The sequence below is a fragment of the Chinchilla lanigera genome, unplaced genomic scaffold, assembly GCF_000276665.1.
Source record: "Chinchilla lanigera isolate Chin_1 unplaced genomic scaffold, ChiLan1.0 scaffold00062, whole genome shotgun sequence".
Lineage (NCBI taxonomy): Eukaryota > Metazoa > Chordata > Mammalia > Rodentia > Chinchillidae > Chinchilla > Chinchilla lanigera.
Window position 1 is genome coordinate 5,108,966 of NW_004955463.1, and position 24,595 is coordinate 5,133,560.

General features: G+C 40.8%; 1 pseudogene; it reads right to left on the reverse strand.

Moving 5' to 3' along the window:
• Nucleotides 1–16,949: 16,949 nt before the first annotated feature.
• LOC102006553 lies at nt 16,950–18,026 on the reverse strand (annotated as a pseudogene).
• Between the last annotated feature and the right edge of the window lie 6,569 nt (nt 18,027–24,595).

Genomic DNA, 24,595 nt, shown 5'->3' on the forward strand with positions numbered 1-24,595 from the left:
AATACTGTTAACTTCAAATGTAGCAAGTTCTAAAGCTTTTTGGAGGGTGGGAGTAAATAGGGAAAGAAAAGGAATTTTGTTTAAAAAATTCTCTGGTGTTAGGTAAGGAATTCTGGTGTCACATGTCTGTAATGCACTCACACAAAGGCATAAGCTGATGAGGGGTTGCACGTTAAAAGTACAGTTACCTCACATCTGGAGAATTGATTGTGGGACCCCTGCTGGCACCTGAGGATGCACATGGTTCTTTATGTAAATATTTGCATAGGACCTTTGCACATGCTCTCATATACTTTGTAAGACTTCTGTATATCACAGTAGATACTTCATGTAAATGCTGTAGTGTTGATACTGTATTGTGTGGTAAATAATGATGAGAAAATTGTATGTGTTGACTACAGATGCATTTTTTCCCTGAATTTCATTCTGTTTGGTTGAATCCATGGATATAGAAAGCATGGATACAGAATTTGATTGTTTTTCTGGACGTGGGTAAGGGGTCGATGATTCTGAAGCTTTAGAGAAGATTTACTTTTGTACTTCCAAGTGAGTGTGGAATGAATAAGTTCTTTTCTGTTGAACAAGAGAAAGTTGAAACCATAGTTTGGTTTGGTATTATATGAGCTATCAAAAAATGTGATGTGTTTAAATTTTTAAAAGCTTAATACAGTGAAACACTGACAGTAATTGCTCTGAAAATACTCCCCTTCACTTGGAACATTCTTGTCCCACTGTACTTGCCACATTCTGCAGCCCTTCTGGAAGTCCCGTTTCATGTCTTTAGTTGTGCTGTCATGGCTGCTTAAAGTCCTGAAATGATTAAAAATGTTCACCTTTCATGTTCATGTTGATCGTAGGGAGGAGCCTGAAGTCACATGGTGCTAGATCCGCTGAATAAGACGCATTAACGTACACCGTGATGTTTTTATGACCTGCCCTTCTATTGGCTGGCACTTGGCGGCAGTGTTCACTGTATTTTGATTACACCTTGTAAAGACGCAGAAGAGGACTTCCAGAGCAGTTTCAGAAAGTGGCAAAAATGATAGGACAAGTATGTTTGAAGTAAGGGAGAGTATTTTGAGGGAGATTAAAAGCAAGGGTTTTTTTTTTACTGTAATACATCTTTAAAATTTAAATGCCATATGTTTTTGATCATCTCCTGTAGCATGCTACAACATAGCTGACTGTTATGGTCAGGGTTTATAAGGGAAGCAATTTAATACAACACATATAATTTATAGGATTATTGTATATTATTCACTGAAAGTATCAAATACAAAAGAGTGTGGGAGATCTGTCCACACACTAGAGACACAAAGAAGCACCTGAGGGCCCGGATCCCGTGGCAATGTTCTGCACAAGTGCAGCTGAAGACCTAGAACCCGTGGCAGTGCCCTCCATGAGTCCAGCTGGAGGCCTGAAGCCCACAACAATGCCTCATGCAAGTCTCTATCAAGGGTCTGCACGGGGATGGCCCCAAGGTCAGTGGTGGAAACTGGAGAGTCTGCACCAGCAGGCTGAAGGATCTGCACTGGAACCAGGAATCGATGTTTAAAGTAAGGATCAGAGCTCCTCCAAAAAGAACGACAGCTATCCTCAGCAACAGAGATCCTGAGCTCTTATGATGATGATAACAGCTGAGTTCATATCAGGAAAGCCACCGTGACAGACTTCTCCAGGAGAATCAACAGCTCACCCTCCTCTCCAGTTCTCTTTTTATGTTGTTGGCAGCAGTCTTCAGCTGGATCTTCACACCCAGAACCACGTTGATTCTGTCCAGGTGGGAGTTACAGATTGACTACCAGTTGTCAGTCCCCCACACTGATAATGGCAGAGATGTCAGATTGAACTTTCTTTCCAAATACCCATCCTTGCTGGTTGACTCAACTCCTTTAAATGTGAGTCTTATCTTCCCTTTGCAATATTTCATTGGGACCATGATTATTAGTTACGTAGGCTTGGATCCTTGTAATTACTCATGGTCCCTGCTCTTTTAGCACATGTCCTTGGTTATCTTCCAGTCACAGTAGCCTCACCCTAGTCTGCTTTCATCTGAGCCACCCAACCTGTTCAGCTTTTCTGTCATCTTAGTCCAAATGTGCCATAATAGTATACCACAGATTGGGTAATTTCTGAAGAACATTGATTGCTCACACTTCTGGATACTGGTAATCTCAGTGTCAAGGTCATAGCATCTGACGACAGCTTTTTTGCTCTGTTATAACATGGCTCAGGGCATCACCAGACTAGAGAGTGCAAGAAGGTCCCAGCTCAGGCTTGTCTTCCTCTTGTGAAGCCGTGAATTAATTCATGGAGTCCTGCTCTCATTACCCCATCAACCCTAATTTCCTCCTAAAGACCCCAACACCAGACCATCAGCATGAATATTGGGATTGTTTCCAACACATGAACTGTGGAGGACACATTGGAACCATAGTATTGTTGCCACATGCTTGTAGCAAATCTATAATGTGGATTTGCTTGTTGATCTCAGAAACATTTCTCACAATAAAAACCTCTCTCTTGGCATTTAAGAGCTTCCACAGTTTGGTTTCTTCCTATTTTCCAACTTTTATAGTAGCCATCTGCTCTAGGTTCATTATAACTACCCCCACCGTTTATGTCACACCCACACCACCCTATTTCTGTCCCCAGACTGTCACCCTGTCAAGCTTGTTGCCTTCTTCCCAAACTGTCCTGAACTTTGGAAGCATCTCCCTCTATTTGTGCACTTTTGTCATACTCATTGGGCCTTTAATTTGTGCTGCAAAGATTGATACTTTTTTTCTGCTTTTCCCACCAGAGTAAATTCTTCCAGTACAAGTTCTTACATATTGTATCTCCAAAACCTAATATGTAATGATTGTTTAAAAAGTGATGATAAAATGTGTTCCATCAGCTGAGAACCTTTACCTAAAATTGCAAAGGGTCAAGAGCAGCCTGAGTCCTGACCACTGTCATAGTTTCTGTTTGTGCAGTTAGAAATAGGAGCTGTTGCCTTGGTACTATGCACCATAAATTTTGAGCAGCTCCAACTCTGGCAGAAATGTTTAATCCCTGTCTTTGCTTGTCTTTCCCTCTAGGTGTCAGGAAAAGCAAACAGATAAGTTCTTTCCTCGTAGCTCAGTCTATGCATTGCTGTTAAAGATACCTGCTGTGTGTATCTTTGGTCTTGAGAATGCTCCTTGCTTCCCTTTCCTCTGTCTAGAGCAGTAATTTTTGAAACGTGTTTGCAGAGGTACCCCTGCTACTTTATAAAAAATTAGAATATAGAAAGAAACTACTCCATTGCACATTTAAAACTTCCTAAATTTCAATATCCACAGAAAAGAAAATCCAGTTTAGTATAAACACTGACATTTTAAAACAAAACTTACATCAAATACCATAGAAATTAATTGTCATCCATATAGAAAATGTGTAAGGATATTTAAAATTTTACATCTTCCCCTTTTCTTAAATCTCATATTTTCATTGCAGTTTCCCACAATTTTATTCTAGTACAGCTATCTTCACTATAATGCCTATGTGAGATTATGAAATTTTGATTTGTGAAAATGTGGGGTCATTGCAAAAGGTGTGTTTTTCTTTGGAGGCAATGTTGAGACAGTGTCTTCCTATGGAGTTCAGGCTGGCCTTGAACACACCGAGTAGCCCATGCTGCCCTTGCAGTGATCTTTTTGTCTCAGCCTCCTGAATGCTGGGATTACAGCATATGCATCCATGGCTGGCCAGAAAGTATGTTTTGTATTGTACCATTACACAAAGGGCAAAAGTATGTGGCATAACATACTGTACAAAACTGGGCATGGTAGAGCATGTCTATAATCCCAGCACTCCGGATGCTGAGTCAGGAGGATCACCAGAAGTTTAAGGGCAGCCAGGCTACGTAGTGAGTTCAAGGCCAGCCTGAACTACATAGTGAGACATGTCTTAAACAAACAAAACAAAAAAACCACCCACAAAAAATAACTGTACAGATTCTTGTGATGTCCACAAGGTAATCACTCTCTAAACACTAACACTGCTTCCAACCCCAGAGAAGCTTACTTCAGCTCTAGTGTTTGAGAATATGATGCTGGGTTAGAGGGGCAAACTCCATTAGGTTCAATTTTTATATTACGGTTTGTTGTAGAATTTTATCATATAATTTTATGCTTAAGCATGATGTTGATTACACTAGATACTATACATTTTTGCAATAGAAGTGTATACATTAACTTTTTTATTGTGACTAAGGCTTTTTTGTTTCTCCTATATTGTTATTAAAATTCTATATAATGAGTCAAAATATATTAAAGTTTTTGATACTTATAGAATGAAATATGACGTTGCTAGAATGAGAGGGTCCATTATCAATTGTACTTCTATTTTTAATTTCTGTGTAAATACTGAAAGTGGTCACTACATAGGAAAGCGTGGAAGTAATTTTATTAAATCAGTTTTTTAATGGACTAAGATCACTGTGATCTGTCTTCAAAAGTGATTTCTAAAAAAAGTCATCTGTTCACTGATAGCATGGTTAGTGGACACTGCTTGCTGAAACACAGAGTTAGAAGTTACCTGACATTTGGAGGTGTTTGATACTTAGAATTATTTGTTCTCCCTTTGGGGATGCAAACCCAGATGCTTTACTAAGACTATTGGGTGATTTTTTTTTTTTTTTTTGACAAGACAGCATGAATTTTTATTTTGTTAATACCTGCACCAGGGTTATGTTTCTTAGCATTGCCTTTCCCGAATATTTCCACAAAGGCATGAATCATAAGAGATATTTTGCATGAAATTTGGGACCTGGAGGTGAAGCAATGGGCGCATTTTTGTTCTCAGCATACTCACAAGGTTCACTCGGGTGGCAGATGCTATGTCAGTTCACTGCAGCCTGCAGCTCAGCAGTTCTTGCTTCAGCTTCTCTGAGCCCTGGACCAGATCACTTCAGCTGCGTTCATCACTGTGCATGAGGTCATCTTTGCAGAGTCCGAGGTATCTTACTTTCCTCACCTGTGGCAGTGCTTCCTTTCTGTTTCACTCTCCAGGGCAAGACACAAAAACAGCCGCGCCATATAAACTGTTCAGCCAGCTCACAGGACTGCAGGATGGCAAATCCATATAATAAGTCTTTCTCCCCCTCCACAGGTTATAACTGAGGCTTTGCCAGGGCCTCACCACAGCTGCATGCCCTAATAAGTCTCCTTGTGAAAGTTTATCTTCAGTGGTTGTGCTTCTCTGATTGAATCCTGACTGATATCCTCTGATTTAGGACAATAACTGTACTATAGTATGGGCAGGGGGGATATTTTCTCAAAGGTGCTGTGCTGAGTCATCTGGATTTTCTTATGGTGGAAAAAATGAATTCTAAGTATCACAAATCAATTCCAAAGGGATTTTAGATTTAACATTTCATACACACACCCCAACTGAACTACTTTGAAACTGAATACATACATTCATCACAAAACATAAAGAAAATCTAAAGCAAACCACACAGAAGACAACTGGAAAGTAATTATCAGCATCCAAAATTTACAGTGAAGTCCTACCCATCAATAAGGAAAAAAGGGCAACAGTGCAGTAGAAATATGGACAAACAATAATTTTAAATTTGAATAATTTCTTCAGAAGAGAATATCCTCATGTCATAAGCATATGAAAATATGCTTGATTTCTTCAGACATCTGGAAAAATGAAAATTCAAGCCACAAAGAGATACCCTTACACATATACTGATAGTCAAAATTGAAAAAGTCAAATAAAATGAAATTTTGGTAAAGATGTTGAGCAACTTGAACTTTCTTTGAATGCTGCTCAGATTTAAATGGTGAAACTATTTTGGAATTCTGGTAGAATCTACAAAATCTAAACATATGTATGCCTTGTGATTCAGCCATTCCATTCCTGTGTACTTTGCAGAAACTCATAGATATATATAAATCAAATGACATATATAAGAATTGTCACTATTTCTAGTAGCCACAAACTTAAAAACAACTCAAATGTGTATCAAAGTGGAATAAATTTCTGTTATAGCATACATGGAATTATGTAGAAGAATGAAATTAAATAAAGTACAACTTCATGTAACCAAATAGACACATGAACATCATGAATTGCTTACAAAATGTCAGTTAAAGTAGAGAACCTATTTTATGACTCCATTTATATAAAGTTCACAAACAGGAGGAAAAGCAGGGAACTAATTAGTGGAAGAAAACATGGGAACTGGAGGGCTAATACTCAATTTCTTTATATGATTACTGGTTTCATATATGTATGCAGTATGTAAAAATCAAGGGGTGTGCTTAGAATTTATGTGCTTTTATGTATGTATACTATACGGTAAAAGTTTATATTTAAAAATGACACATCTGTTGGACAAAATTATAGGTCATTGCTCTCTCTGATGTCAGAAATCTAGAGCTTACAGAGCCAGGAAAACTGTAATGTATTGAGTACACTTTCCATAATCTAAAATAGTACGATATATCTTATACCATTTGGGCTGTTGTAACAGAATATCATAGACGGAATAGCTTGTAAACGAGAGAAATTTATGTCTCACAGTTCTGGAGGTTGGAAAGCCCAAGACCAAGTCACCAGCATTTTCAACATGTAGTGGGGTCACATTTCCTCACTCATGGACAGGCATCTTCTCACTGTGCCCTCATGTTTGAAGGGGTGAATATCGAGTGCAACCTGTTACAGTTTATTCAGGAAGCAAGTAAGTTGGTAAAAAAAAAGCAAGATAATCTTTCAATAAACTTGTGTTCATATAGTGAACCAAGACATTTGGTGTTTGGTAGAATTAGGAAGGGAATAGCATGAACTTATTAAGATCAGACTTTTCTTATGTTGCCAAAAACTAGCAGCTAGAATCTAGTTTTGTTTTTGCTAATAGATGGTCGTAAATAATTTCATAAGAATTAAGATGATATTTATACTGGATTATGTATTTCATGATTATAAAAGGTTTTGTATCTATAGGCTTTATTCTGTGCATTATTAAAATTTTGGTATTCGGGGGCTGGGGATTTAGCTCAGCGGCAAAGCGCCTGCCTGGCAAGCGCAAGGTCGTGAGTTCGGTTCCCGGTACCGGAGAAAAACCAAAAAAAAAAAAAAAAAAATTTTGGTATTCCTGAAAAACACTTCAAGTTAGGGTTAAAATAACCAACCTAACTAAAATAGTCTTGTTGCTCAGCGGCATAAGTGCTTGTCCGGCAAGTCGGAGGTCATGAGTTCGATTCCCGGTACAAAAAAAAAGTTTAAAATAGTCTTGTTTTGACTATCTGAAAGTACTTTTAGTCAGACATTGTTTTAAGGGTGAGTCTGTAAATAGTTGAAAGCTTCAGGGCAACGTCGTATGTGACATTCAGTATCTCTTGCTTGCTGTCTTGCTGTCTTGCTGTCTTGCTGTCTTGCTGTCTTGCCGGTGGACTTTCCATCAGGAGTGATGCCTTTATTTCTTGGCAGGAATCTTGGGAGACAGAAGTGGCCAATTTGTTAACTAAAAATTGTCAGTAGTTCCACTTTCCGACATATCCAAATTTCGAACATCCTAACAAGTCCCCAGATATCTCTGTTTCTGAGTCTCCTTAACAGAAGTTTAAATCAGGGAAACACCCTGAGGCCCTAAGATGTACTGAGGGAACGTGCCAGGAGGGCCCTACTTTTGTACCCTGTGGACTCGAGGGCCTCAGGACAGGACAGCCTAAAGTTGGGGAGGTGCAAGCATGCTTTGGATCTGTAGTGGGGAAGAAATGGGATGCAACATTTTTGTTTTCAGGAGGCCTGGTTTTAGGAAATCCTATACTGTATATGAAGATGAGGATGTAGAGGGAGATCCCTTTCAAGCTGCCCTCATTCAGAGACCCTTTAGAAGGTATTGAGGTATCCCTGGTTAGACATACCCTATGTGAAAACCTCTGATTCAGAGTGTTGATGTTTTCTATCCTTTTTTTGTATGTCCATGAAATGTTTTCATTGTTGTTCCAATGTGCTCTCTTTTTTGTGGGTTCACATTTGATAAACGTTTATTTAGGACTTCCTTAGTGAGCATTAAGAAAAGTGGGTTAACCTTTTGTAAGGCAGTGTAACACAAACCTGTCTCTGCCTCATTAACGTTCTAAGGCCTATCCATCAGCCAGCCAACACCAAGCCTTCTGAGTTCCTGCTCTTTCCTGATGATGTCAGGAGCCCCTCGTTAGCACCCGTCCCAGCTCAGGCTGGTGTTACTCAGGCCTGAACAGTGCTGAACTGGCACATGTTCAGGGTGTAGTGCGGTGCAAGAGTGTTCGGTACAGACAGCTGACCCGGGGCCCCTGACCGCAGATGCGTGAAGAGCATAGTGAGCAGAGCGACTTCGGCTTTTGTTCATTCTGTGTGCAAAGTGAGAGAAATGTGGAAACTCCAAACAGTAACTTAGTGTTGATTTGGGAAATTTGGGGAAGACAGGTGAAAAGCAATAAGTAAGCCTTCATCAATAAAACTTAACATTAAATCCTACATTGCTAACCATAGGCAACTCCTTTGTGTCCTGCGTGGTGATTGAAGGGGCAAGAAGAAAGGGAAGCTTTTTAAAATTAGCAAAGCATCAGTTTAACAATTTAAAACATTCTTAGGCAGTTCTTGGCTCAAATTTATGAATTGATGGGTGTAATAGGAATCTTATGTTGCTTTATAAGCCAGTTTTGTTTTGTTTTTTGAGAAAGATTAAGAGGGTACGTAATACAGCCACATTTTTTTTTAATGGCCCTATTATTTAAAGCCACTTCTACACTTTTTTTTTTAGTCTTTTTGAGACAGGGTCTCACTGTGCAGTTCAGGCTGGCCTCAAGCTCACTTTGTAGCCTAGGCTGGTCTCAAACTCACAACAATCCTCCTGCCTCCGCCTCCTCCCAAGTGCTGGGATTACAGGCATGCGCCACCGCACCTGGTTCTCCTATGTTCTTTTTAAGCATCAGATTTAGAGAGAAAATTCACTACTAATCAAAGTAGAAGCAAATAGTATCAGATTAGCATTAAGAGTTTCTTAAGAGGTAGAGAAATCTTTATACAAAAAAAAGAGGGAGAACTTGGTGTCTGTATAAGCAGAATGCCTCATCCAGGGTTTCTTTCCCTAAGCTTATGCCTCACCTGGCTGTGCTTTCTTACACACAGCTAGCACCTCCCTGCAAAAGATTCTTAAAGTCTACTGCCCTGATCTCTCTTTTGAGATCCAGATGTTCTCCATTTGCTTCCTGGCCATTTCATGGGCGTCACCAGCATCTTAAATTTAATACATTAAGAAACACATGCAATTCCTTCACCTCCTACCCCTTGTACTGCACAACACACAGCTTACACTTCTGCCATCTGAGTGAAGTGCGCATCCTCACATTCATCACTGTGCTGATCTGCCGGCTCCCTGCTCTTTGCAGATGCTTATGCTTCATTTGCCACACTGCAGGCTTGTGGTGGCTTTCTGCCATTGGAGGGAACCTGTGCGATTAACCTTCCATCTAGAATGAAGGTTTGCTAACAAACGAAGCTGTGAGCAACTGTTATGCTTTCAGGAGGCGCTACCTGAGCCTGCTTGAATCAATCTTCCCTGTATTCCCAAATGTAGAGTCATTTATCACCCTGCTGCAAGCTCTCTTCAAAGCTCTAGCCCTGGAGGAAAAAGTCTTGTCTGCGCTTCCTTGCATTTTCGTTTGTTGGTATGTCTTAAGCGCATCTTTGAACTCTGCAGAGTATGGAGGCGATGCATAATTCTGATTAATTTTTAAAATTTTATTTCTACTTCTCCACTTATAATTGATGCAAACCATTCCTGATAGCCCTTAGGCCCCTGTGTTTTAAGACTTCCTCCTTTGAGACGAGCAGCAAATGCCTTCCTGTGCAGCCTAGTCAGATATGCAAGTCATATACCTGGGAAAACCTGTGTGTTCAGTGCGCGCGCGCACACACACACACACACACACGCGCACACACACGCACACACACCCACCCCCGGGTCCAAGCCAGACTTCGTGAACTATTATGATTCAATTGTGAATACTCACACAGCACTGTGGCTGACCCTCATCCTCTGGGCTCAGTACAACCCTTTGCACATTCTTAGACCCTCCTGTTTAGGGCCACATCTAGAACAAACCACAGAGAAAGTTGGGGTCCTTGGAGTTCAGGAAGGTCTTGTGGAAAATGAGGAGGACTGTGAAGAAATTTTTTAGCAGCTATGGTAGGAATACGAGATAGAAGTGGCCTAGGCTTGCGTTTTGTTAGAAACTTAAACAGATACCTCTAGAAAGTCATTGTGTATTTGATAATGCATAAGAGAGATTTCAGCTCTTTTGGAAGCTTTTTCTCTTTACAAGTTGATTCCAGTGACACAAACATACTTATGTTGTTTATATTCAACCAAGAAGTGAATATGTGTTGAATATTTTATGCTAATTGAGAAAAGGCACCCACAGGAAAGATAGCTACCGATGAAAAGTAAATTTCTAAAGGGGACTAAAACTCAGCATAGTGTTTAAGAGTGGAAAGTTGGAGCCAGATCTAGGTTTAGTGTTTTTTTCCGGCATGTACTGGTGGTGTGGCCTCAGCAAGCTCCTTAAGCTTTCTGAACACCCAATTTTGCTTACAGAAATGTATAGTATTGTAGCAGTTAAATGAGATAACATCTGAATCATGCCTCGTGAATTACTGCTGAGTTACCTGGAGTATTTTAGAGTAGAACACAAATAAGGAAGAGAAGTCATTGCTGTGCTAAAGGATGTCCTAATTAGAAAGGCACATTAGACTCAGGGTTATAGGTCTAGAGCTTCTTAAATTTGATTGGGGAATGAATGATCTCAGCTTCTGGAATGATATTAAGGTTATTGATGAAAGCAAAGTGACTTTGGCTATGGAGTAAGGGGAAAGTGAGGGACAGGAAGAAAACCAGAGAGTAGGTGAGCAGCACATCATTACAGGAAAGAGGTAGAAGGAGAGTTCATGCTGGCCCTCATACAAATAGATTTAGTTACCAGATTGGCAGCCCCCTATCATTAAGTGGGGATGATAGAGAAGTGATTGCAATCTGTGAAATGGGCCTTCTAGGAAAAGGAGCAAAGACAAATGGGCTAGGAAGTCAAGGCTTCTTTTAAGTGCAAACACAAACTAAGTCTCAAATAACCAACAGCCATTAGAAAAAGAGGTAACAGTTCATCAGATGGCAGAAACAGCATATTTAAGAAATCAAAATGTGGGAGCATGGCACACAGCTTGATTCTCTAAGATGGTGTTTTCCCAGACCCCCAACAACCGCCTCTGCTCAGCCGACGCTGAGCCAGATTTCACATGTTGAGAACTGTTTCTGAGTCTTATCTGAGTCTAAGCCATGAAGTCTTTAAGCATAGTAAATATTTGATCCAACTCTGAGCTGGCTTCCAGATTCCCACTAGACTGGTTTTGTAGTAAGGGATATACAGAGTAAGAGTCACCACTCAATATATTTGCGCTGGAATGAATTGCTTATGCCAGCATTATGGTAATAGTCTCCACAAACAGTAGGCAGCTTAAAAGACTGTCTCACTAGACCTTAGTGGAAAGTTTATGGATACAATGGCTCTCAAATCTAATTTTCAATCATCAGAGTCTCTTGAGGAATTTTTCTTTCCAGTACAGAGTATCAAACTCAGGGGCTCTACCACTGAGCTACATCCCCTGCTCTCTTCATTTTTTATTTTGAGGCAAAGTCTTACCGAGCTGCTCTGGTGAGCCTCAAAGTTATGATCCTCCTGCCACAGCCTTTGAAGTAGCTGAGATTATAGGTGTGTGCCACTGTGCTGGCTTCTCAAGGAATTTTAGTGCAAAAACCTCCAGCCCTACCTTTAGAGATTATAGAATAAGACCTGGGTCTGTACTTATAAAAAGAAAAGTCTCCCACACATGAATTTAAATCATCAGCCAGATCTGGAAACCTTGGTTAAGGAGACAGCCAACAAACAGGCCATCATCTTTGCCAAAGGCCATCGGCCATTGCTGATGGAGTCTGACCAATCATATTCTTTGCCCAAGAATTTAAGACACTAGTCATTCTCAGCGTATCTCCTGAGTGAAAGTGATGAGTGTTGCTCTCTGAGTGACAGTGACACTTCTTCTTGCAGACAGGCTGTAAAAGCAAGTTAGAGAGAGAGAGAGAGAGACAGAGAGAGAGAGAGACAGAGAGAGAGAGAGAGAGAGAGAGAGACAGAGAGAGAGAGAGAGAGAGAGACAGAGAGAGGGCATACATGCAAGGTTATAGAGATCAGATGTGGCAGAGATACCCTGGCAGCTCTCCAGGACCTGGTGCCTTCCTGAAGCCTCTCCTGGCTTCCATGAGATACTCCTTTATCCTTATAATACATTCTTCTCTATGGCTAAGGCTGACACAAGCTGGCTTCTGTTACTTGCAATTAAAGAGCCAAGTACTACGATCCTTACTAAAATAGCATCCTTAAAGAACAATCATGACATACACTTTAAGCACACCATGGTATGGGATATCAGCTTTCTTCCCAAATAGGTCTAGAAATTAGCTCTTTCTCAGGGGAGGAGAAAACAAAACACTATCATTGCTGAGTAGTTTCTGCAGCTATTAACTTGGTATAAAGACTACTCCATTATGAGAAAAAGAAATTAAAGGCACTTTATTGATCAGAAGAAATGAAAGGAAGCAATGGGAGCTACACACGTGTAAGTGAGGCTCCAGTCAGCCTCCCCATGGGAGAGGAAGTGGAGCCAATTGTGTGGCATCGATGACTTTGGAGACAGAGCCAGCTTCATGCTGATTTCAATCTGTACCTTCTGCTTCACCTTCTGAATCCGCCCAGGCTGGCAGAGGTGGCTAAACTGAGCTGGGGGTTTTGATTGGTTGGGTTTAGCTTACGGCAGAAACAATCAACGCTGCCTAAGAAACAAATAGAGCACAGCTGTTCCCAGATGGAAAAGCAGGCAGTCATCCTTCCCCAAAAGCAGTGATCCTTGCCAAGCCAGGGTGCCCATAGGGTCTTCCCACATAGAGTACTTTAATATTCTGCTCTTGAACTGGAAACACACTCAGGCCACTGGCCACCACCACACATCTAAAAACCACATGGAGACATTCATCCAGCCAGGGGTTTAGGAGCCTATAGCAGCATTTTCTGGGAAGGTTGGTGAGCTCTATTAGTGGCTGCTTTTTCCCGTAATAAGCCTGAGGTCCATGATGGCACCTGGGCCAAGTCAGCCTGCCCTTCTTGCTCCTGTGGGGCTGGCAGATGCTTGCCACTAGAAGAGAGAAAAAAATGAGCCACTGCAGTTTTGAGACAGAAAGAGCCACATGAAAAAGTCATACTGAGACCATTGTCATTATGTCCCAAGTCATGGATCTTAAGAATCGTTTCTCAGGAACTACCAGGGTTCTGTAGTGCACTCTGAGAAAGGAAATGGGGGCTGCATCTACTTCCAGCTCTGAGCTTCCAGCAGAGCAGCCCTGCCTTTACATGTTAACTGGCTTCCATCTTTTTATTTGAAGAATGGGTTTATAACTACTGGGCTGATAGCCCATGTGTTTGTACACATGCTCGTGCTTATGCATGCACCCACAGCACCATGCTGGGTGCTTTAGATGCTTCCTTCAAACAAATCCAAAAAGGGATTCTATTATCCCATAGCACAGCTGGGGAAATGCAAGTCAGGCGTGTTGTTCATGGTCACAAAGCTGGTATATGGGAGAGCTAGGAATTTTATACACATGCCCCTTATTTGGGAGCTGTAACTGGCAGTGCCCTCTGGGAAGGACCATGAAGAAATCCAGAAGTGAGAGGGAAAAAAAGCTCTGCCTTTCTTAAACACAGCTGCTCTCAACCTTGCCTGCACCTTGGAGTCCCCAGGATGTGGGTACCCAGGGCCATGCTCTCCCCTCTGACATGTGGGTCTCATCAACCTGGAGAGCAGGCTGTGCACAGGGGATTTATTTCTAAAACACTGAGAGGCACTGCACTGGAGAAGCCATGAAGGGAACTCAATAATTGGAATTACGTGTCAGTGCTGATTTCAGATGGCAAAGGTAGGAGTTCTCTTCTGCAAATTACTCAAGTGATCCTGTAAAAAGTGTCTGTTAAGAAGAGAGAAAGCCAGCGAAATTCTTCAGCTTTGGTGGAAGGTGGAGAAAACATTTTCTTTCCCCTATCTCGCCCAGGTTTAGGTAGAGTGAAATGCTTTTCAGATATGAACTTTTGGTGGGGCGGACATGGAGAGCAACTAGTGTGTGGAGAGGGCAAAGAAGGGCATGAAAAAATGATCCGGGGAAATCAGGCCCTGCTGTCTGAGTCCGTTCTTCAGGCAGGCAGTCTGGGACTAGGATGGGTGAGGTTCATGAGTTGCTCCCCTCAGGTGCAAAATTTCAGGGAATACAACAAAACTCAGAAGTGATATTTTAGCGCCATTTTATAAAAAGGCAAAATGAGCTGGGCATGGTGGGTCATGACAACAAACCCGGCACTCAGAAGGCTGAGGCAGGAAGACTCCTGTACTAGCCATCCCCAAATGTCCATGTTTTCATATACCAGAGCTTCACAGCAACCTCTGTTGCTCTACTTATTAAGTACAACTTGTTTTCAGATATGAGTACAAATCTCTGGTAAAGTGTGCACAAGGCCCTGAGTCCAATTCAATCTCCCTGCACCCTCCCAATCAAAATTAATGCCAAAACATTCACTTCAAATGAAGATGGTGTTATGGTTTGTGTCTGCATATCTCCCCAAATTCTCATGCAGTCATGGGGCGGACTTCTAGATTTTTGATTGATCCATAGTCCAATGCTGGGATTATGGGTGTGAGTGTGACACCTGCCCCTGGGGCGGATAGTTTGCATACAATGTAAGGGAGGGAAAGAGGCTACTTGCCGCTGCTCCCCCATTGCTCTTGCTTTTGTTGCCATCATGAACAGTTGCCCTCTGCCAGGTGCCACTCTGCCTTGGAGCCAGCTGAGTATGGACTGAAACCTCCACAGACTGTGAGCTAAATAAACCTTTCCTCCCTTAATTTTGGGTGTCAGATATTTTGTCTCTGTAATGAGAGAGAGGTAACCAAGACAGATGAGATCCAATCCAATACCTGCAGCCCTAATTTTGATTTTTAAAAATGTTGTATTGAGGGGTTGGGGATTTAGCTCATCAGCAGAGTGATTGCCTACTAAGCACAAGGCCCTGGGTTTGGTCCTCAACACCAAAAAATAAAAAAAAATTAAAAAATTTAAAAATATTGTATTGAAGTATCATTTTTCTTAAATTCTGAGCCTCAACTGAGTTGCAATAAACGGCATTTTTTTTTTTTTGACTCATTGGTTCCTTCTGGATTGAAGGAGGGGAACATAACAGAAGCAAGCCCTTTGTGAAGCAGCAGAATATTGTGTTTCTCAAAGGCCTGATGGGGCTTCCTGCATCAGAGGGAACACTGCAACAAAGAGATAAACTATGGTGCACAGTGGGCCGGTGAGGAGACAGGAGGGGAAGCCGTCTGCACCCGACTGTCCACCACATGTTACTCACCCTTACCTCAGTCAGTCAACCTGCTTCATCTTCAGGAACTCCCTCAGCAGTAAAATAGAGCTGCTAACTCGCTCCTCACAGGAGTGGTTAAGGACAAATGAAGTAGCATAGATGATAGATGATAGACAGAGAGAGAGAGAGAGAGAGAGAGAGAGAGAGAGAGAGAGAGATGATAGATAGATAATACATAGATAGTAGATAGATAGTACATAGATGGTAGATACCACTTGGCACATGCCTGGTATAACGTCAGGTTGTGTCACATTACTATTACATTGTGTAAGTGTGTTCTAGAAGCTTTGCCTTTCTATCTCAGTCTGGTTTTGAAACACGTCCCTGCTCACCAATAACTCACCACAGAGGAGGCTGAAACAATCAGTGGGTTGCTTACTAGTACATCTGGGAAACTGTTACTTAAATGGCACAGGGATCAGAAGGAATGGAAGCCTGGGTTCTGGTCTCAGCTTTAGAAAGCTGTTTTGGGGTGCACTTAGGTATATTCATTCACATCTCCAGGCCCCTTTTTTCTTCCTTAAAGAATGAAAATAATAATACCATCTTCCTCTTGCTCTCCGTCCAAGGGGTCATGGTGCAAAATGACACACAAACACTTAGATGGAAATAAGCTTTGTGAAGAAGGTGTGTTCTGGTCTGGATCTAGGATGTCTCCCTAAAAGCTCATGTGTTCCAAGGTTGGGCTTTTGGATATCGGGGCACTGTGCTCATCAGTGGCTTGCCCACTGTAGAGTGCAGAGCTGACTGTGCTGCTGGAGATGGGGTCTGGTTGAAAGAGGCAGATCAAAGAAGAGGGGCTGGGGCGGGACCCGCAGGGTGTAGCTCCCCGTGTGGCTCCTCCTCTGTTCCCTGGCTGCCACGGCAAGGGCAGCTGTCCTCCTCCCAGGCCCTCCTACTACGCTGTTTCTGCCTTAGAGCCAGCCAAGCATGAACCAAGACCACGTGCCAAGATGAGCCTTTGCTGCTTTGCACTGTGGGTGTCAGGTATTTTGTCCTAGCAATGGATGGGGAAGTGACTAAGACAAGCTGTAAACTTAGTATGCCCACTTCTCTGGGCTGGTTCACCTGGTTCTCACACTGAACTTTAATACTTCTTGGAGGTGGATTATTTATGTAGGGTTTTAAAATAATAGAAGTAGTTAATAGTAACCTACTTGGGCTACGGAATGAACTACAGTATCTATTATTTGCTAAGTATTGCTTTTTTTTTTTTTTTTACTAAATATTTATTCTAACTTATAAGGGTAGACTAAAGGACAATCTGTTGAAGACCAAAATATTTTCTTAGACTTGCTGATGGAGTAAAAAACAACGTGAGCTCTCCTGAAGCCGCGCACACGATGCGGATGCTGGTGTCGAACTGCCTAAGCGCAGGTGCCTCCCAGAGCCCGGCCCCGAGCTGCGTCAGGAGAGCTTGTCGTCCTGGCAGTTGGTGGCTCAGTGCCCAAACATCTCACAGATCTCACAGTAGGGCCGCTCCTTACTCCGGCTGCCTTGGTGCGTGGAGTGGGGCGGGTCCTCGGAGATCTGCGCCTGCGTGGGGCAGTCCTCTGCGTCCTGAAGATCTAAGCAGTCACAGATGTCGCAAAAGAGCAGGGGTTTCTTTTTGGACTGCTTCTCCTGATCATCACTGTCGTAACTGTTCAGGTTGTCCCGGTTGCCCTTGAGGGCTGCTTCAGACATCATCTCCACCTTCATCTTGAGTCCTGATTCTTCCTCTGAAGGTTCGAGTTTAGGAAATCAGTCTGACTCTCTTGGGGCTCTCTCGTCCTCTTCCACTTGCATATCGGTACTACCTGAGGAGCTGCTGAGCTGCCTCCTGTTTTCCTTGAGTTGAAGCTCCCAGTTCTTTACCCTGAGCTCAAGCTTCACCTTATCAGACTCCAGAGTCTGAACAACTGAATGCAAGGACTTGGCAGAAGCGCTCTCCTCCCTGAGCACAGTGACCTCACTCCTCAGCTTCTCCAGCTCTGCGTCCTTCTCTGTGACCAAGGCGCTAGTGACACTGATGGATTTCTGCGAGGAAGCTTTCTCTTCATGTACTCTTTTATGTACTCAGATTCTCTTTTTTTCATTTCTAACAACTGACTGTTGAGTACAGATCTCTCTTCTTCCAGCTTTTGATGACTTGTGACCTCGTCCGTGCTTCTCCCTGGCTCCTCGGCAAGTTTGTCGTTCTCTTCCTGCAATGCCAAAAGCTGCTGAGACTTCCGAGCTGCCGCCTGCTTTAGGGTTTTTATTTCTTTCCTGAATTCTGCTATTTTTGATTCTCTACAGTCAGAAGGTCTTTGGATTTGTTCAGCTCCTCCACATTATTCAAGTGGTTCTCTTCGAGTGCGTCCAACTCGTTCTGCAGTTTTGCATTTGTTTACTTCCTGTCCTCTAAGGAAGCCAGAGTCTCTGTCTTCTCTTTGGTCATCTCTTCATGATCTGCACGGCATCTTCTGCAGTCTGAGCCGCTGTGAATGAATGAAGAGTCATGAAGAGTCTCAAGCTCTCTAATTTTATGGGTAAGTTTGCTCTTGTCTTTCCTCAAAGTACGGTTTTCACTTCGAGCTTCTAGGAGATTGGCTGAAATGTGGCTGTTGGTTTTGGCCAGCTGGCTAATCTCTTTCTGGAGGATGAAGTCGCTTTCTTCCAGCTTTTCTTTCTCCTTCAAGAGCTCCTCCCCTCCCAGGGTCATTTCTCTTTTCTTATCCAGGAAGTTCTTGTTGTCTTGCATGACCTCGGCTCACTAGGCCACAGTCACTTCGTGCTTCAGCCGGAGGTCATCCAGGATCTTGGTGAGGCAGCTGTGCAGTTCCTGCAGTTCCAACTTGGCCTTGGACGAGGTGGCAAAATCATTTTTCAGGGTCTCTATTTTGGCAGCGAGTTGAGCCATTTCTACACTCAAGAGCTCTTTTAAAAATATGGAACGCTTCACAAATTTGCATGTCATCCTTGCGCAGGGGCCATGCTAATCTTCTCTGTATCATTCCAATTTTAGTATATGTGCTGCCGAAGTGAGCACTAAGTATTGTTTTAAGTAGCTAGGAAGGATGTTAGTTCTGGTGTTAGCTATCTTATTTTTTGCAGAGAATTGGTGGTACTTTTAAGAAGCCTGACTAGGGGAAGTGTCTCCCTGCTGATCAAGCCTAGAATTATGTACTTCTTTTCTTTTCCTGAGTTTGTATACTGTATTTTGATATTTGTAAGTGTTCCATATAGTTACACATTCTTTCTGTGTATTTGAATAATCGCTTCTTTTTTGCTCAAGGACTCGTTCATGAGAATTTCAGCCTTCCTGATTGTAATTGCTTAAAATTCAAACCACAAAAAGCAGAGTCATTTCCCAGCCATTGTGAGAGAGCGCGAATGGTGTAATGATTGAGAGCAGGACTCACTAAATAAATGGGCTGCCTCTGTTAAATAAGGCCTCAACAGCCTCATTCTCACAGGGCTTAAATGAGAAATGAAAGATTAATGTTTATAAAGTGCTTAAAATAGTGTCTAGTGAATAGCAACTACTCGATAAATGCCAACCATTATTGCATTGACCCCATTTGTGTTGGCTTTTATCACACTGACCTCTACGCAGTGCTGAAACTTGAAGCCTATCCATGAGAGACAGTTCTTGGCAATGTTTTGTTTCTCTTTGGCTTCTATTTCTCTGCCTTCTTCCTCTTTTTAGTCTGTCAGTGGGGGCGGTTTTACAGACAGAACACTTCTAGCAAGTCTTATCCTCCTGGCTCATAATACTAAGCATGTCTGTCCTTCCCAACTCCACCTCCCATCATCCCACTGGTGGTGGCCACTGACAGTTCTCTCCCCATGCAGTCCCGAGCCACCAGCGATGGTCTGCAGTAGCACTTTGTTAACTACTCATCCCGCGTTGATATTTGGTTGACATCATTAGCATTCAGTCATTTATGATATTTAAGCTAAATCATTTTTGTAAAAATGAAATCATTTGTACTTGTACCTGAAAACAAATTGTGCTTGATAAGTGTAGCAACAGAGATTGTTGTGAAGTTCTGGTGTCTCAGACACGGACGTTTGGGGCTGGCTGGCACACATTGATGGCGGTAGAAGGACAACATCACGATGGATGTTGGAAAAAGATTTATCTACTTTTTTGTTATGGGGACGCTGCTGGCAGAATTTCTTCAGGGCACAAACAACAGGTCATGACCTTGCTCCTCATGTTAACTCTGCACAGGGAGATGTGTTGGACCTAAGATGCAGCCTTTTAAAAAACACAGTGTCACAGTAACTTGTTTCATGTCTATTAGTTATTTTTATATTTTAAAATTAGAAAATAATAATCTAATATTCTTACTCCTCTTCTACTCTGTCTTGTAGAGGTGACTACAATGCTATCCATAGTTTGCACAAACACATGTTCAAGATTTAAGTGTTCACTGAAAGAGAATATCTTTAAACATTTTGATTAGTACATGTTTTCAGTATATAATGAATGCATTCATCATGAGGAGATGGTACATGAACATAACACATGCTAATTCTTTTTACATCCTCTTCCCTTCCCTTCTGAATGTGGTTTTTTCCAACCCTACCCTCAGGTCCACTTCCTCCATCTCTTTTTTCCTCCTCCTGTCTTTTATCTTGCTCTTTATTTATATTTTGAGTTTCCCATGTTAGAGAAACCATGTGATATGTAAGCTTGTATGTCTGATTTATTTCACTTAACATTATGGTCTCAAGGTGCATTTATTTTCCTACAAATTACTCAAGTTTATCCTTCTGTATGGTCAAGTAATACCCCTTATGTATAAATACTACATTTTCTTTATTCACTCATCTGTTGATGGACATATAGGCAGCTTGCAAGATCTAGCTATTATGAATTGTACTGCTGTAAGCATGGTATGTGTGTGTGTCACTATAATATGATGACTTTAGAACTTTTGGGAAGATGCCTAGGAGAGGAATAGCAGGTTTAAATGGAATTTCTTGTTTTAATTTTTTTTTTTTCCTGGTACTGGGAATCAAATTCACGACCTCCACTTGCCAGGCAGGTGCTGTGCCGCTGAGCTAAATCCCCAGCCCCTCTTGTTTTAGTTTTTTGTGGAATCTCCATTTTGATTTTCATAGTGGTTGTACTAGTTTAGATTCCTACCAACAGTGAAGAAGGCTCTCCCCACCCGCCCGACAGCCTCTCCAGCATCTGACTTCTTGATGACGACCATTCTTTCTGGAGTAAGATGAAATCTCAGTGTTGTTTTTATTTGCATTCCTCTAATGGCCAGAGATGTTGAACATTTTTTCACGTACAGTATTTATTGGCTATTTGTACTACTTCTGAGAAGTGTCCATTTCAGTTGCCCATTTTTTGATGAGGCCTTTTATTGGAGGGGTCTAATTTTTTTAGTTCTTTTTTTCATTCTGTGAAATTTATTTTTTTATTAGTATGTCTATGTTGTACATAATGATTACATTTATCAAGGGTGGAAGTACATGTACATGTCACATTTTAATTATTTTTAAAAATTTTCGATCCAGCTTCTCCCTCCCTACTCCCTCCAAATCTTGGTCCTTTTCTCATTAGCAAAAGTACTATTTTCATCATTTTACCCCTTCAATTCTTTTTTTCTGTCTCCTTTCCCTCCTTCCTCTCCCTTCCTTCCCTGTCTTGTTCTCCATCCACTTGAAAAAGTTCTACATCCTATTTATCTTTTATTTTGCATATATCTGCAAAATATACATATATATGTATTTGAGTTTCTTATTTGTTTATTTGTTCTTCAGACAGGTCTCACTTTGTAGTTCAGGCTGGCCTTGAACTTACAGCGGAGCCGGCCTTGAACTCATCATGATCTTCTTGCCTCAGCCTCCCAAATGCTGGGATTACAGCAGTGTGCCACTGCACCCAGCTTGACTTTGTTATATAAAAGAAACCATGCAATATCTAAGCTTGTGTGTCTGATTTATTTCACTTAATATTATGACTTCAAGTTGCATCCGTGTACCTACAAATGCCTCGAGTTTCTTCCTCTATGGTAGAGTAGTACTCCATTGTGTATAAATAGCACATTATTTCTTTTTTATCCATTCACCTGTTGATGGACATTTAGCCTGCTTCCAAGATTTAGCTATTATAAATTGTGCTGCCATAAAATGAGTATGCATTATCCATGTAATATAATGACTAACTCTTTCAGGAAGATAGCTAGAAGAGGAATACTGGGTTAAATGGAATTTCTATTTTTAGTTTTTTAAAGGAATCTACATTACTGATTTCCATAGTTGTACTAGTTTACATTCCTGTCAATGATATAGGAGGATTCATTTTTCCCTCCATCCTCACCAGCATTTGTTATTTGATTTCTTGATGATATTTATTTTTTCTGGAGTAAGATGGTATCTGAATGTTGTTTTAATTTGTATTTCTCTAATGGCCCGAGATGCTGAATATTTTTCCATGTATTTTTTGGTCATTTGTACTACTTCTTTTGAGAAGTATCTATTTCCATTGCCCATTTTTTTTATTTAAAAGAGAATTGAAAAAAAAAAAGAACAATAGCAAAACATCAACAGCATAGACAAAGACAAAACAAAGCAGAAACAATAAGAATGATACAGGGTTTCACAACAAAATGACAAGGATGAACAGTGGTTGTTATATTACATAACAGGTGTAAGAATCCCAGATTAATGAAACCATTAAAGAGAAAAAAAAGAGACTGGCGATAGCTCAGCAACAGAGCAGGCAAGCGTGAGGTTCTGAGTTTGATTCCCAGTTCCAAAAAAAAAAAAAAAAATAAAAAAAAAAAATTATAAAACAATACAGAGTTTCACCAAATAAGATGATAGGAATTCAACAATGGTTGTTATGTTGCATATTGTTGTCTTCAGATTAGTTCAGATTACATATATAAGCATGCAAAATTGGTCAACAAATAAATAAACCATTAGACATCAGCAGTACAGTTATCCCAGCCATCCTTTTGTATACATATATATTTTTTCCCTTCCTTCTTTCTTTCCTTTTCTCCTTTCCCTACTCCCTCATTGCGCATTTTTTGACTGGGTCTTTTTTTTTGGTGTTTTTTTTTTTTTGGTTTTTCTCCAGTACCGGGAACTGAACTCACAACCTTGCGCTTGCCAGGCAGGCGCTTTTTGGGTCTTTATTTTGGATAATCTAATTATTTGAGTTCTTTATATATTATAGATGTTAGTCCTCTGTCCAAGGAATAACTGGCAATATATTTTTTCCCGTTCTGCAGGTTATTTCTTCACTTTGCTGGTTCTTTTCTCTGTTATGCAGAAACTTTTTAATTTGATATTATCCCACTTGTTGATTCTTGGTGTTATCTGTTGTACAACTGGAGTTCTGTTCAGAAAGTCCTTGCCTATGTGTACATCTTTAAGAATTTTACCTATTTTATCTTCCAGCAGATTTTGCATTCCTGTTTTACTATTTAGATCTTTGATCTATTTTGAGTTCATTTTATGCATGTTGAGAGATACGGGTCCAGATTTAATCTTTTGCATGTGGTTAGCTAGTTTTTCCAACACTGTTTGTTAGAGTCTATCTTCCCTCCAGCATAATTTTTTTGGCCTGTATGTCAAAGGTCAGATAGCTGAATGTGATTAGAGTTTTTTCTGCATCGTCTATTCTGTTCCATTGATCTACATGTCTGTTCACTAATTCCATGCTGTTTTTATCACTGTAGCTTTGTGGTATAATTTGAAGTCCAGAAATGTGATTTCTCCTGCCTTACTCTTGTTGTCCAGAATAGCTTTTGCTGTTCCTGATCTTTTCTGGTTCCATTAGAATTTTAGGATTGCTTTCTCTAGTTCTGTGAGGAATGTTGTTGGTATTTTGATTGGGATTATATTAAATCTGTATAACAATTTTGGAAGTATGGCCATTTTGACTATAATGGTTCTGCCTATCCAAGAACAGAGAATATTTTTTCACTTTTTGATTTCCTCTTTGGTCTCCTTTTTCAGAGTAGTTTTCATTGCAGAGATTTTCCACTTCCTTGGATAGGTTAATTCTTAGGTATTTCATTTTTCTTAATGTTATTGTAGAAGGTATTGTTTCTCTAATTTCTTTCTCAGTGAGTTTATTATTGGTGTATAAGAATGCTATTGATGTTTGCGTATTGAATTTGTATCTTGCTACACTACTGAATTTGGCTATTCTAGGAGTCTTTTTGTTGAATTTTTTGAGTTTTCTATGCAGAAGATCATGTCATCTTCAAAGAAGATAATTTGACTTCTTCCTGAAAGAGAATATTAAATCTATTTCTTTCATTTAAAAGTCTAATAAAGAAAAAGAACTTGTGCAAAATTTTAGAAATGGAAACTCAGTCATTTGTGACAGTGTGGATGTGCCTGGAGGACATTATGCTGAATGAAATAAGCCAGGCACCAAATACTGCATGAAATCTAAAAATGAACTCGCCGAAGTGGAGAGGAAGGTGATTGTTGCCAGAAAATAGAGGGTGAAGGAAATGGAGAGATGTACCTTAAAGGGTACAGAGTGTTAGATAGAATGAATGAACTTTGCAGATCTTATGTACAGGATAGTGACCAATATTAATAATATTGTAGTGTATACCTAAAATTTGCTGAGAGCGGATCTTAACATGTTGCAGTTGGCTTAAACCACCAGTGATGCATAGATGGCTGTCCCATTGGACCACTTGTACCACAGGTGTTACAAATGGATCTAATTACCAGGTGTGGTGACACGCCTGTAATCCCAGCACTTGGGAGGCTGAGGCAGGAGGATCATTGTGAGTTCAAGACCAGCCTAGGCTACATAAGTGAACTCAAGACCAGCCTGAACTGCATAGTGAGACTCTGTCTCAAAAAGACGAAAGAAAAAAATACAAATGGATGTAATTACTTATATTGGTCTTTTTAGTAATAAGATAAATAAAAAGCCACCCAAAGAGCAGTCATGCATGTGTCATTGATGGTTCAAGCTGGGTAGTAGTGAGATATATACATTACAGCGCTGGTATGAATGTATAAATGTTCTCACTGCATGTACACAGGCTCACACACACACACACACAAAATAATAACTGTGAGGT